This window comes from Triticum aestivum, chromosome 7D, assembly GCF_018294505.1.
Source record: "Triticum aestivum cultivar Chinese Spring chromosome 7D, IWGSC CS RefSeq v2.1, whole genome shotgun sequence".
NCBI classification, from domain to species: domain Eukaryota; kingdom Viridiplantae; phylum Streptophyta; class Magnoliopsida; order Poales; family Poaceae; genus Triticum; species Triticum aestivum.
The window spans coordinates 377484225-377499646 of record NC_057814.1 but is presented as its reverse complement, the minus strand read 5'-3'; positions in this window follow the sequence as shown (position 1 = coordinate 377499646).

The window sequence follows — 15422 nt, the reverse complement described above, 5'->3', positions numbered from 1 at the left end:
ATGCAAACAAATAAGCGCATGACAACCTCTGCTTCCCTCTGCGAAGGGCCTATCTTTTACTTTTATGTACTTACTTTTATGCAAAGAGTCAAAGTTTTCCTTTTATTCCTTTTTATTTTCTCTTTTGGCAAGCATCATGTGGTGAGGAAAGATCTAGGCACATATGTCCAGTTGAGTATAGATAGCATGAGTTATTATTGTTGACATCACCCCTAAGGTGAGTATGTTGGGAGGCAAAACTATAAGCCCCTATCTTTCTATGTGTCCGGTTGAAATGTTTTGCTCATGGGTACGAGGTGAGTGTTAGCAATCATAGAAGACTATATGATGATTGAGTACGTGGACTTGCTTAAAAGGCTCCGACATGTGACTCTTCCTGAAAACATGATGAATTGTAGTTGCAAAGTTGACTGGGAACATAGTTTGTTGGTTTCTAATAGAGTTTTTGCTTTATACTTCAATTGTGTGATGAACTGTTACTTATTCATAGGAAGTATATGATGCAAGTTCTATGATAAAAGTCCTATGTTAAATTTTGTTGCTGTTATAATAATCAACATGATGCTTCTATGTCCGTATTTTGTTTTTATCGACACCTCTCTCTCAAAGCATGTGGACATGTTTTTTGATTTCGGTTTTCGCTTGAGGACGAGCGAGGTCTAAGCTTGAGGGAGTTGATAAGTCCATTTTGCATCATGTTTTCTTACTGTTATTTATAATGTTTTTATCCATAATAATGCTTTTTGGAGTAATTCTAATGCCTTTTCTATCATAATTTGCAAGGAACACACCAAGAGGGAGAATTCCGGCAGCTGGAAATCTCGACCTGGAAAAGCTACGTCAGGCCACCTATTCTACACAACTCCAAATGAGCTCAAACTTCACGGAGATGTTTTATGGATTATTTCAGAAATATTGGAGCCAATAAACACCAGAGGGGGGCCTCCAGGTGGGCACAACCCACCTGTGCGCGCCAGGCCCCCTAGGCGTGCCCTGGTGGGTTGTGGCCTCCCCGGCCCACCTCCGGTGCCCATATTTTGGTATATAAGTCATTTTGACCTAAAAAATAAGGAGAAGGCTTTCGGGACGGAGCGCCGCCGTCTCGAGGTGGAACTTGGGCAGGAACACTTTTGCCCTCCGGCGGAGCAATTCTGCCGGGGGAACTTCCCTCCCGGAGGGGGAAATCATCGTCATCATCATCACCAACAACTCTCCCATCTTGGGGAGGGCAATCTCCATCAACATCTTCACCAGAACCATCTCATCTCAAACCCTAGTTCATCTCTTGTATTCAATCTTGTTACCGGAACTATAGATTGGTGCTAGGGGGTGACTAGTAGTGTTGATTACATCTTGTAGTTGATTACTATATGGTTTATTTGGTGGAAGATTATATGTTCAGATCCATGATGCTATTTAATACTCTTCTGATCATGAGCATGTTTATTATTTGTGAGTAGTTACTTTTGTTCTTGAGGTCACGGGAGAAATCATGTTGCAAGTAATCATGTGAACTTGATATGTGTTCGATATTTTGATAGTATGTATGTTGTGATTCCCTTAGTGGTGTCATGTGAACGTCGACTACATGACACTTCACCATATTTGGGCCTAAGAGAATGCATTGTGGAGTAGCAATTAGATGGTGGGTTGCGAGAGTGACAGAAACTTAAACCCCAGTTTATGCGCTATTCCGTAAGGGACCGATTGGATCCTAGAGTTTAATGCTATGGTTAGAATTTATTCTTAATACTTTTCTCGTAGTTGCGGATGCTTGCGGGTGGGTTAATCATAAGTAGGAGGTTTGTTCAAGTAAGAACAACACCTAAGCATCGGTCCACCCACATATCAAATTATCAAAGTAGCGAACACAAATCAAACCAACATGATGAAAGTGACTAGATGAAATTCCCGTGTACCCTCAAGAATGCTTTGCTTATCATAAGAGACCGTTTTGGCCTGTCCTTTGCCTCAAAAGGATTGGGATACCTTGCTACATACTTGTTACTATTATCGTTACTTGCTCATTACAAATTATCTTGCTATCAAACTACTCGCTACTTATAATTTCAGCACTTGCTGACATTACCTTACTGAAAACTACTTCTCATTTCCTTCTGCTCCTCGTTGGGTTTGACACTCTTACTTACTGAAAAGAGCTACAATTGATCCCCTATACTTGTGGGTCATCAGCCTCCACGGGCTACTGTTCATCCACCATCGACCTCCTCCAGCCTCCACCTGCGACTGTTCATCCACGGCGTCTCCCTCCTGCCTCCACCAGCTACTGTTCATTCACGGGCTCCTGTTCATCCAGCCTCCACCGGCTACTGTTCAACCAGCCCTCCACGGGCTACTGTTCATCCAGCCCTCCACCGGCTACTGTTCAACCAGCCCTCCACGGGGTCCTGTTCATCCACCCCCAACCGGCTCGATCAGGGTCCTGTTCATCCAGCGGCAACGACCTCTAGATACTACCATGGGGTCCTGTTCATCCAACCCCCACCGGGAACTGTTCATCCAACCCCCAACAACACTCACTATTCATCCAGAGGCAGCAGGTTCGATCAGCTTCAGTTAGCAGCAGTAGCGAAGAAATCGCTCGATCGGGTTCAGTTAACAGCCAGGGATCGATCGATTGCTCGGGTTCAGTAACACGTAGCCAGTGCAATCGCTCGAGTTCAGTAGGCGAACGCCTCACTCGGGTTCAGTTAGAGCCCAACGCCTCGTACCCACGCGCGTACGTGTACGAGAGAAATGCGCAATCCCTCTGTGCATCGCTCGGCCCCGACCACCCATCGTAACCGGGAACTCCCCGATATTTTCCTCGCCCTTGCTTCTACCATGGTTTTTTCCATCATGGACGGCCCAAAGAATGTCATGCAGCTGCGTCTCCGGCTCGCCCAGGATGAAAAGCCCATTTTCTGTCATGATTTTTTGTCATAGAAGTAGGAGCCCGCCACATTTATGATGATACCGGGTTTTGTCACAATTATCGTCATCGAAGTGTCATAAGCATGACAGGAAAAAAATCGTTCGGCCCAAAATGTCACGGATGTGTCTTTTTTTTGTAGTGATTATATCTATGTTCTTGATCCAATCTTACAAGTCATATGCACCTATTATGTGTTATGATCCATAAACCCTAAGGTGACAACAATTGGGATACTTTCCGGTGATGACCGTAGTTTGAGGAGTTCATGCATTCACTATGTGCTAATGCTTTGTTCCAGTTCTCTATTAAAAGGAGGCCTTAATATCCCTTACTTTCCTTATGTACTTGATTCGCCTTCTGTTTTGAATAGACTTGCAACACCACCACCTGCTATTAATTTTGATATGTCGCAAGTTATTGATGATGCTACTTCTGTCATGAATGATGCTAGTACCTTGCTTGATGATAATGTGCCACTAGGTGAATTTCTTGATGAACAAGTTGCTAGAGCTAAAGATATTGAGAATGCTGAAACTAATGAAATTACTGAAATTGATGAAGCCTTTGAAACTGAAAACTATGAAACACCTATTAGACCAAGCTCTCGCAGATTTGAATTGCTTAAGATACCTAAGGGTTATGTTATGGATGGAGAAGTAGCTAGAGACTTTCTTGCTTGTGAGGATAGAGATGATCTTAAGAAATTATTATGCAAGTTGAAAGAAAATTCTTTGAATGCTGGAATGAAATGTGATCCTAAGTTTGCTACTTCACCTATCTTTGTTATCGATAAGGATTATGAATTCTCCGTCGACCCAGAGTTAATTACTTTGGTCGAATCTGATCCTTTCCATGGCTATGAAACTGAAACTGTTGTGGCACATCTTACTAAACTAAATGATATAGCCACCATTTTTGCTCAAGATGAGAAAATTTGCTACTACTATATTCTGAAGTAATTTCCGTTCTCATTAGAGGGTGATGCTAAGATATGGTACAATACTTTTGCCCCTGGTTGTGAGCGTAGTTCCCAGGATATGATTTACTACTTCTCTGGAAAATATTTTCCTGCTCATAAGAAACAAGCTGCCTTACAGGAAATATTTAACTTTGTGCAAATTTAAGAAGAGAGTCTCCCACAAGATTGGGGGAGGCTTCTCCAATTACTTAATGCTTTGCCTGATCATCCTCTTAAGAAAAATGAAATACTTGATGTCTTCTATTATGGATTAACCAATGCTTCTAGGGACTTCGTAGATAGTTGTGCTGGTTGTGTTTTCAGGGAACGAACTATTGAACAAGCTCAGGAATTATTGAATAATATATTAAAGAACTATGATGATGGACACTTCCTGAACCACCGCCTAAACCCACTCCGAAGAAGAGGGGTATTTCATTTCTCAGTCCTGAAGATATGCAAGAGGCAAATAAATGTATGAAGGAAAAGGGTATTAAAGCTGAAGATGTTAAGAATTTACCACCTATCTTTACCTAATAATAAAGGACGGAAGATTTCATAGTTCTCCATACGTCGATTTTTAGATATATTTTACTCTTCGAGTCGAGGTGGTACTATATGTTTCTCCGATATTGTGTTTAATTTTCCTGTGCGTGCTACATGGCTGTTGCGTTCAATTGGGCCTCTGACTAGGCGTGCGTTCAGTTGGGCCTCTGACTAGGCCTGCATGGATGCTCCAAATTTTGTCCGTCGAAGGTTGTGCAACCAATTTAACCAATTGAGTTATAAGTAACACACCGAATAATCCCACCTTGCTACAATGAATCGATTCTCACCGATTCATATACGTCCTAGTTTATTTGTAGCATCAAAACCAGCCCCCTCAAGCAAAAACGGGATCGTCAGTACTAAGAACTAAGAACGATGTTGACGTCGATAAGAAGAGGCAAAGGCGGGATCATGCGCTGCGTGGAGGAAAGCTAGCTGGCGGTGGGGCCAGAGGAGGAAGGCATGCCGGAGCAAGGAGGAGGCCGGTGGGAGGCGGTGCTCATCGGCCTAGGGACGACCAGCTACAGGATGCAAGTCCAGCGCTATGGACGGCTGGCCAGATGTTGGGGAGGTGCTGGAGGAGCGAAGAGCTCGCCGGCCGACGCCGCGGCAGCAGGAAGGAGGCGAAGGAGGCAACAGGAAGGGGCACTCGGGACGGCCGGCGAGAGGAGGTGCTGCTGGGGCGAAGCCACTAGCCGGCGCTGCGGCAACAGGAGGCGAAGCCGTTGGTCGGGATGGCCGGCCAGGGTCGTGGAGATGTGCCGGCGGCGAGGCTTGAGGAGGCGCGAGGCGCACGCCCGGCTGTGCGCTGCTGTTGTGTGTGGCGGCGCTTGAGGGGAAGACACGAGGGAGAGGGAGGGGTGAGGAAAGAGAGTTGTGGGGATCGGGCTAGGTTTCCAGGCAGTTAGCTGGGCCTGGTGGGCCGTGGTTCGAAGGTAGGGAGATAGAGAGAGAAAAGATTTTGTGTCGGCCCAGTTCGTCGGTTGCTGAAAAAAAAACAGAAATTGAGAAAAGGCATATAGAGGATAATGGAATTTCGTCATGATACTTGCTCCCATAAAAATTGGTTCCACAAATTTGGAAGGTTTGAATTCAAACATCAAATTTGATTCAAATTGGCAACAAGAAAAGTAATACAAAACAAATTCACACAAACATCCATAACTTTATTAAAAAATACAAATAGGTCCTTTGAGGCAAGTAATAGGTTTGGGATGTTACAACAAATGAAGGGGAGGAGGCCATGGGGCGGTAGTGGCATCTCGCGAGGAAGAGACGAACAAGGTGCTCTTGTTGGCCCCGGCTGCGTATATGTCGCTATGCGCGTGTAAGATATATTTTCTATGCAAAGCTTTTTCTTACTCCGCTCGTGCCTGATCAGAGTTAGTTACAGCCGCAGGTGTTTTCTTTTTGTGATGACATGACCAAACACGACTTTTAAGAATGCGCGGTGAGGCGACTTGGGGGCTTGGGGCGGCTTGCATGCGGCTGGCCGGCCTTGATGCGGCCATGACATATAGATGTTTAAACTCTAAATTTTTGAGGTCTGCTTGAGCTAGAGCTTTGTCATCTATGCAACACATATTTCTCTTTGGATCCCCAATGTAGCTGAAGGAGATTGAGACGAGAAAGGGGATCTATTTTTATCTCTATATTAGATTAGAAGAACAAGTGAATCCCCGCAAAAAAAGAAGAACAAGTGAAGGGATGGATAGCACGCCCACCAGTTAGTTGATTGACTTGTGAGGAGTTAGTTAGAAAATAATAGAAGATTGTGTATTTATTTCTTACAATACCAGGTATAATAGGCCAGTAATTTCCCCCTACATGTGTTTTTGTCCCTGAAGTAGATTTTTTTAACATAATCACATTATTTTGATGCTTTGATGATTGATTTTCGTACATGTAAATAATCATGTAGTTATTTACTATTAGAGTTCATGCACAAGCAGAAGGTTTCACGTAGATTCGTCTTATTTTCTTAGTTGTTGCCTCCATTATTTACTATTGGGAAGCCTAAATTTAGTGTTAAAGGAAAAGGCACAACTATCGTACATATGTTTTTCGATGAACATATGACTACAAGTTAGAAGTTTTTATACACATGCCACAAAAGATTTCATTGCATCAAGCAAAGCAAACCAACATCAAATGAACATGTCACTTATTTTTGGATACCCATTACTGAATGTCCCCCACTATAGTTGAACTCTTATGTTTCTTGCATCAGATCTTTTAGTAGAAATTAGAATATGACGCAAGTTGGACATCACTGCCACCATCAATGAGGGCAGAAAGGAATATAAGCGACAATACATGTGGGTATTGTGTTGAAATAAAGGACGAAGGCAAGTGTGTATTGGCGAGGAGGGATGGGATGTGATATATTTTATTCTCACGGGCAGTTTTGCTAGTTGAAAAAATACATGGAATTGACACACCACCACCACCGGTGGTAGAGGTAAATTATCTTTTAAAGTTTGATGAAGGTGATATCCCTTAATAAACATCCTAGTCAATGCTTGTATGAATTTGACAATTACGTTATGAAGCAAGATCACGTCAATGCAAATGTTATGAAACAATTGAAACAAAATTCTTATATGATTGCTTGCTTGAGTGACTTGTTATTTAGAATCACTAATGACGTTAGAGGTGTAGGAAAACATGCCTCTATGGTTCAAACCAAATTAGAACAAATTGCTAAATCTCAAAGAGAATTGCTTGGTGAAACGAATGATAATATGAATGATTATATTGTTAGTAGAAACTAGAGGAGGCAAAATTACTCAGGAACCACTTTATCCTAAGGGACACCCTAAAAGAATTGAACAAGACTCTCAAAGAATTAATACCGATGCACCTAGTCCTTCTAAAAAGAAAAAGAAAAAGAAAAACGATAGGACTCTGCATACCTCTAGTGAACCTGAAATAGAAAAACCTCCTGAAGATAAGAATGTTGTTTCTATCTCTGATGTTGAAATCCAATATGGTAATGAACATTCACCCGGTGATAATGAAAATGATAATGATGATGTTCATGAAGATGCTCAACCAGACAAAGATAAAGAACCAGATAATGATGTTGAGCTAGAACCTTATGTTGATCTTGATAACCCACAACCTAAAAATAAACGTTATGATAAGAGAGACATTGTTGCTGGAAAACATGGTAAAGAAAGAGAGCCATGGGTTCATAAACCCATGCCCTTTCCACCTAAAACATATAAGAAAAAGGATGATGAAGAATTTGAACGCTTTGCTGAAATGCTTAGGCCGGTCTTTTTGCGTGCTCGTTTAACTGATAATTTAAAGATGGCCCCTCATGCTAAATACATGAAAGAAATTGTCACTAATAAAAGAAAAATACCTGAAGCTGAAATCTCCACCATGCTTGCTAATTATTCTTTTAAGGATGGAGTATCTAAAAAACTTGGAGATCCAGGAATACCAACTATACCATGCTCTACTAAAAGAAATTATGTCAAAACTGCTTTATGTGATTTAGGAGCCGGTGTTAGTGTTATGCCTTTATCTCTATATAAAAGATTGATTTGAATAAACTCACACCTATTGAGATATCATTGCAAATGGCTGACAGATCAACTGCCATACCTATCGGTATTTGTGAGGATGTGCCCGTTGTTGTTGCAAATATTACTATCTTAACAGACTTTGTTATACTTGAGATGCTCGAGGACGACAACATGTCGATTATCCTTGGTAGACCCTTTTTGAATACTGCAGGGGCTGTTATTGATTGCAATAAAAGCAAAGTCACTTTCCATATCAATGGTAATGAGCATACGGTGCACTTTCCGAAGAAACAATTCCAAGTGAATGGTATTAATGGTATTGAAAAGTCTCCGACAATTACTATTGGAAGTTTTCAACTCCCTTTACCTACTGCCAAGAAGAAATATGAAATACTTATTGTTGGGGATATGCATATCCCTGTTGAGGTAACTTAGTGTTTTACGACGGTTCTGGGGTTCATGTTAATCGAAAGAGATTATTAATAAGACTTGATCAACCTTATTAATGGATTATTTTTGAGAGGCATGTGGTCGATGACCTTAGTAGGCACAACCTACTGTCCCTACTTTTAGTTTTCTATTTTTCTTAGTAAAATAAAATAGAACGCCATGTTTATCTTGTTTTTCTGAATTTTCCCGTGCAATAAAAAGTGGTTAAAAATAAAAGTGCTCAGAATGACCTGAAATTTTAACACGATTTTTTTTGAATATTTAAGGATTTTTGGCACAAATAATAGCACATGGGGGGTGCCCCTGGTGCCCACAAGGCACCAGGGTGCGCCAGCTACCCCGGGCGCGCCCTCGTGGGTAGTGGGCCCCACATGCCCCCCCTCACTTATCCCTTTAGCCCATGCCATCACCTACCTCTAGAAAAAATCCACTCCAGCTCTCTCTCTCTCTCTCTCTCGTGTTCTTGCTCTCAAACCCGCGGATTTTGATCTCTTTGCTCGAAGCTCCATTTCTGAAACTATTTTGGCAGGTTGCTACTTGGTATGTGACTCCTCCATTGCTCCAATTAGTCTTTGTTCTAGTGGTTTAAATTGTGAGTATTTATCCACTCTTGGTGCTGCTATAGATGAGCTTGAATGTTGAATTCTTTGAGTTCCAAGTAGTTTGAATGCTTGATTTGGACTCTAGGCATCCATATGAGTAGTTGCTATCAATCTTGTGAAGTTTTGTTGACAAAAATTTTGTGGCCCAAAATTTTCAGAATTCTATTCATAGGAAAAGATGAGTATCTTCCGGAAGTTGTCCTCCAGAAAGAATTCCAAGGAAGTCATTGGGGAATCATCGGGCAGTGACCTTAATACTCCGAGAACGGCGGAGGTGCGGCCGTGGAATGGCCACATAATGCCTTCATGGACGAGGCCGGGTTCCATCAAGAGTTTTCCCAATTCATTGCAAATGTCGGGCTGACTAACTCCCTCGCAAATGAGTGTGACTAACACCACCTCCTCACGAACTCCTTTGTGTAATTTTTTTTTCTGAATAGGCATGAACCTCCTGCGGTGCGATTTATTCTGAAACCCGTCAGATACCGCTCACTAAGTTTTGTGAGATATGTTTAATTCCCTCTGACGGGGATTTGAGAGAGCCTAGACCGGTAGAGTTTGAGGACTTCCTCCTCACTTTGACAGTGGGTGAGGAAAGAGGTGTGTCGAAAGCCACCGCCACTAATTTGCAGTTTCCTTCTGTGCATTACTCTACTTTATTCAACACGAAGTGTTTGACTACTAGGGAGAAGGGCGGTATACTTAGTGCTCCTCACCTTGCTATTTTACGTCGTGCACTTCACAATGATCACACCTTTAACCTAGGGGCTATTGTTGCACGTCGTCTGCACCTTAATAGAACTAAGGGCAAAATCCATGGTGGTATTTATGCTACTCGCTTAGCGAGTCACTTTAATGTTCAGATACGCCTCCATGACTATCGGTTGCCCCGAGTTTATCTAGATCACCACGCGATGGTGGATCACTAGTTTGTTGATGCTTCTGACATTTTTAATAACATTCGTTACAACTTGGTTTTCAGTGAGAAAACCCGTGATATTATCTCGTTGCCTGCACCTGCTTTGTTTGATTCTATTGCCAGGAATGGATATAGGGTCATGCCAGCGGACACTATTGCCTACCGGAACGCCCAGGCAGCGACAGAGCAGGAGCCCCAGGAGTGCCACCGCCACAACACTTCCACATGGGACCAGATGGTGATTACCAAGCTAGGCCAAAAGCCTAAGCTTGGGGGAGTACGTATTTCCACCGACATTATATTCATGTTCACACACTTCATTCCAGTTGTCGATGTTAATACTTTTTCATTGTATTATCCATGCTAGAGTTATTTTCTCGCTTTCTTCTTGTGTGTTTGAAAAACTTTGAGAAAATCCAAAGATATTTCTTGCTTCTTTTCAGTTCTCTTTCTAGTTTAATTTAGTTGTATTATTAAAAGAAAACCCAAAAATATTTCTCATTTCTTCTTTTGTGTGTTGGAAGATCTCCCTGTTGGGAGCTCTCCCGTGTAAATAGTTGTTCTCGTTTTTGTTTTTCCTTCTTTTGCTTCCTTTCAAGAAAAACTAAAAAATCCAAATGTATTTCAATGTGTTTATCTGAAATTCTTTTCTTTTGTTGAGTCGTACCAAGGAGAAGACCATAATGAAAATGTTGAGTGGCTCTCATATGCATTATTGTTGATCTAAAAAAGAGCCCATATTATTTTGTCTTCTCCTCTGAATAAAATGTTGCGGATTCCAGCTTAATCCATGGCACTCTTGCACTATTATTATTTTCATATCGTTTGGTCGTGCAAGTGAAAAGCAATAATGACGATATTTGATGAAGTGACTGTGACAGAGAAAAAGGGTATGAACTCAACTTATTTTTGTTTTTGTAAATATGTTTAGCTCAGTATCCATGAGTCAGCATGTTATGATTAAACATGTTTGCAATGATAATTAGAGATTATAGTTGCTCATGTCATGCTTAAGTAGCTAGGAGTGGATAATGATTTATCTTAGGTGTCAACATGCATTCAAATGCTTGTGATGTAGTATGATGATATGGTATCCTCCTCTGAATGTTTTAAGTGGCTTGACTTGGCACATGTTCACGCATGTAGTTGACTCAAAACCAACATAGCCTCCATGAAATTTATGTTCATGGTATTTATATCCTACTCATGCTAGTATTGAATTTTGATTATTCTTAATGCATGTTCATGACCGTTTTCGCTCTCTAGTTGGCCGCTTCTCAACCTATTTGCTAGCCTTCGCCTGTACTAAGCGGGAATACTGCTTGTGCATCAAAATCCTTAAACCAAAGTTATTCCATATGAGTCCACTATATCTACCTATATGCGGTATTATCCTGTCGTTCCAAGTAAATTTGCATGTGCCACTTCTAAAATTTCAAATGAACATCTGTTTTGTGTGCCTGCACCGCTCATGGAGCGATAGGGGGTGGTCAGTATCTTCCATGCCAAGCAGGTTATTCTCATGATGAGTGTTCATTCACTCGTCCTTGCACGAGAGGGGCCGGTAATAGGGATGCCCAGTCCCGAAATAAGAAATTGCAAATTGTTGGGAAACGTAGCATGCAATTTCAAAACATTTCCTACGATCATGCGAGATCTATCTAGGAGATGCATAGCAATGAGAGGGGGAGAGTGTGCCCACGTACCCTCGTAGACCGAAAGCGGAAGCGTTAGTATAACACGGTTGATGTAGTCGAACATCTTCGTGATCCAACCGATCTAGCACCGAACGTACGGCACCTCCGAGTTCACCACACTTTCAGCTCGATGACATCCCTCGAACTCTTGATCCAGCAGAGGGTCGAGGGAGAGTTTAATCAGCACAACGGCGTGGTGACGGTGATAGTGATGTGATCCGCGCAGGGCTTTGCCTAAGCACTACGACGCTATGACCGAGGAGTAAACTGTGGAGGGGGGCACCGCACACGGCTAAGAGAATAATTGTTGTGCTTTTGGGGTGCCCCAACCCTCGTATATAAAGGAGGGGAGGAGGAGGCTGGACACCAAGGGGCGCGCCAAGGGGGGAGTCCTACTAGGACTCCACTCCTAGTAGGATTGGCCCCCACCCTTTTCCTTTCTCATGGAGGGGAAAGAGGGAAGAGAAGGAGAGGGAGAGGGAAAGAGGAAAGGGGGCCGCGCCCCCTCCCCCTTGTCCAATTCGGACTCCCATGGGGGGCGCCACCTTGCGGGTTCCCCTCTCTTTCTCCCCTATTTCCCATGAAGGCCCATTACTTCCCCGTGGGGTTCCGGTAACCCCTCGGTACCCCGATAAATTTATGAAATGTCCCGAAACCATTCCGGTGTCCGAATACCTTCGTCCAATATATCAATCTTTACCTCTCGACTATTTCGAGACTCCTCGGCATGTCTGTGATCTCATCCGGGACTCCAAACAATCTTCGGTCACCAAAACACATAACTCATAATACAAATCGTCCTTGAACGTTAAGCGTGCGGATCCTACGGGTTCGAGAACTATGTAGACATGATCGAGACACATCTCCGATCAATAACCAATAGCGGAACCTGGATGCTCATATTGGTTCCTACATATTCTACGGTCATAACAACATACGTTATTCCCTTTGTCATCGGTATGTTACTTGCCCGAGATTCGATCGTCGGTATCCTCATACCTAGTTCAATCTCGTTACCGGCAAGTCTCTTTACTCGTTCTGTAATGCATCATCCCGTAACAAACTCATTAGTCACATTGCTTGCAAGGATTATAGTGATGTGCATTGCCGAGAGGGCCCACAGATACCTCTCCGATACTCGGAGTGACAAATCCTAATCTTGATCTTTGCCAACCCAACAAACACCTTCGGAGACACCTGTAGAGCATCTTTATAATCACCCAGTTACGTTGTGATGTTTGATAGCACACAAGGTGTTCCTCCGGTATTCGGGAGTTGCATAATCTCATAGTTAGAGGAATATGTATAAGTCATGAAGAAAGCAATAGCAATAAAACTTAACGATCATTATGCTAAGCTAACAGATGGGTCTTGTCCATCACATCATTCTCCTAATGATGTGATCTCGTTCATCAAATGACAACACATTTCTATGGTCAGGAAACTTAACCATCTTTGATTAACGAGCTAGTCTAGTAGAGGCACACTAGGGACACTTTGTTTTGTCTATGTATTCACACATGTATCAAGTTTCCGGTTAATAAAATTCTAGCATGAATAAACATTTATCATGATATAAGGAAATATAAATAACAACTTTATTATTGCCTCTAAGGCATATTTCCTTCAGTCTCCCACTTGCACTAGAGTCAATAATCTAGTTCACATCGCCATGTGATTTAACACCAATAATTCACATCACCATGTGATTAACACCCATAGTTCACATCGCCACGTGACCAACACCCAAAGGGTTTAATAGAGTCAATAATCTAGTTGACATCGCCATGTGATTAACACCCAAAGAGTACTAAGGTGTGATCATGTTTTGCTTGTGAGAGAAGTTTAGTCAATGGGTCTGCCACATTCAGATCCGTATGTATTTTGCAAATTTCTATGTCTACAATGCTCTGCATGGAGCTACTCTAGCTAATTGCTCCCACTTTCAGTATGTATCTAGATTGAGACTCAGAGTCATCCAGATCGGTGTTAAAGCTTACATCGACGTAACTCTTTACGATGAACTCTTTATCACCTCCATAACTGAGAAATATTTCCTTAGCCCTCTAAGGATAATTTTGACCGTTGTTCAGTGATCTACTCCTGGATCACTATTGTACCCCTTTGCCAAACTCATGGCAAGGTACACAATAGGTCTGGTATACAACATGGCATACTTTATAGAACCTATGGCTGAGGCATAGGGAATGACTTTCATTCTCTTTCTATCTTCTACCGTGGTCGAGTTTTGAGTCTTACTCAACTTCATACCTTACAACTCAGGCAAGAACTCCTTTGACTGGTCCCTTTTGAACTCCTTCAAAATCTTATCAAAGATGTACACATCGAAAGTCTTATCAAGCGTCTTGAACTATCTTTATAGATTTTGATGCCCAATATGTAAGCAGCTTTACCGAGGTCTTTCATTGAAAAACTCTTATTTAAGTATCCTTTCATGCTATCCAGAAATTCCACATCATTTCCAATCAACAATATGTCATCCACATATAATATTAGAAATGCTATAGAGCTCCTACTCACTTTCTTGTAAATACAGGCTTCACCATAAGTCTGTATAAAACCATATGCTTTGATCACCTTCTCAAAGCGTATATTACAACTTCGAGATGCTTGCACCAGTCCATAGATGGATCGCTGCAGTTTGCACACTTTGTTAGCACCTTTAGGATCGACAAAACCTTTTGGTTGCATCATATACAACTCTTCTTTAATAAATCCATTAAGGAATATAGTTTTGACATCCATTTGCCAGATTTCATAAAATGTGGCAATTGCTAACATGATTCGGACAGACTTAAGCATCGTTACGAGTGAGAAAATCTCATCGTAGTCAACACCTTGAACTTGTCGAAAACTTTTGCGACAAGTCAATCTTTGTAGATAGTAACACTACCATCAGCATCCGTCTTCCTCTTGAAGATCCATTTATTCCTAATGGCTTGCCGATCATTGGGCAAGTCCACCAAAGTCCACACTTTGTTCTCATACATGGATCCTATCTCAGATTTCATGGCCTCAAGCCATTTATCGGAATCTGAGCTCATCATCGCTTTCCTCATAGTTCGTAGGTTTGTCATGGTCTAGTAACATGACTTCCAGAACATGATTACCGTATCACTCTGGTGCGGATCATGCTCTGGTTGACCTATGAGGTTCGGTAGTAACTTGATCTGAAGTTTCATGATCATCATCATTAACTTCCTCACTAGTTGGTGTAGGCATCAGTGGAACTGATTTCTGTGATGAACTACTTTCCAATTCGAGAGAAGGTACAACTACCTCATCAAGTTCTACTTTCCTACCACTCACTTCTTTTGAGAGAAACTCCTTCTCTAGAAAGGATCCATTTTTAGCAACAAATATCTTGCCTTCGGATCTGTGATAGAAGGTGTACCCAACGGTTTCTTTTGGGTATCCTATGAAGACGCACTTCTCCGATTTGGGTTCGAGCTTATCAGGCTGAAGCTTTTTTCCACATAAGCATCGCAACCCCACACTTTAAGAAACGACAGCTTAGGTTTCTTGCCAAACCATAGTTCATACGGTGTCGTCTCAACGGATTTAGATGGTGCCCTATTTTAACGTGAGTGCAGCTGTCTCTAATGCATAACCCCAAAACGATAGTAGTAAATCGGTAAGAGACATCATAGATCACACCATATCTAATAAAGTACGCTTACGACGTTCGGACACACCATTACGCTATGGTGTTCCAGGTGGCGTGAGTTGTGAAACTATTCCACATTGTTTTAAAT